At 57.2% G+C, this 341-nt stretch overlaps 1 protein-coding gene across 1 annotated transcript in view; it reads left to right on the top strand.

Annotated features, from left to right (window-relative positions):
* The window catches only part of LOC104276412 (2-oxoglutarate dehydrogenase, mitochondrial-like), a gene marked incomplete at its 3' end in the record, with an annotated part of 2,822 nt that overhangs the window by 346 nt on the left and 2,135 nt on the right, over window positions 1-341 (top strand). The gene's annotated exons all lie outside the window — the stretch shown is intronic.

Below are 341 nucleotides of genomic sequence, written 5' to 3' on the forward strand. Positions count from 1 at the left end.
TCCTTCCGCCCCACACTGCCTTGGGGCGACGTGTCTGGTGTACCCAGGGTGGAGCAAACCCCAGGCAACTAAATTATTGCATTTTTGGATACCTCTCGAGCTGTGTTTTCCAGTTTAAAGCAGAAAAAAGAGGTGTTGGGAGAGCAGAGAGGAGCGGGCTGGAGGCAGGCCCCGTGGAGGGTCTCGCGCAGGAGCAACTCCAGCCTTCCAGCCTGGGGCTTCCAGCTCTTGCAGCTGATTCCCCTTTTCCTGCCAAATTTCCTACCCTGCTCTGCCCAACTCTACCCGGATGGAGAGTGCAAAGGGCTCCTAAGCAGCCTGCAGGCTTGCTCAGATGGGCT

Source organism: Apaloderma vittatum, unplaced genomic scaffold (assembly GCF_000703405.1).
Source record: "Apaloderma vittatum isolate BGI_N311 unplaced genomic scaffold, ASM70340v1 scaffold24747, whole genome shotgun sequence".
In the NCBI taxonomy this organism is placed as follows: Eukaryota; Metazoa; Chordata; class Aves; order Trogoniformes; family Trogonidae; genus Apaloderma; species Apaloderma vittatum.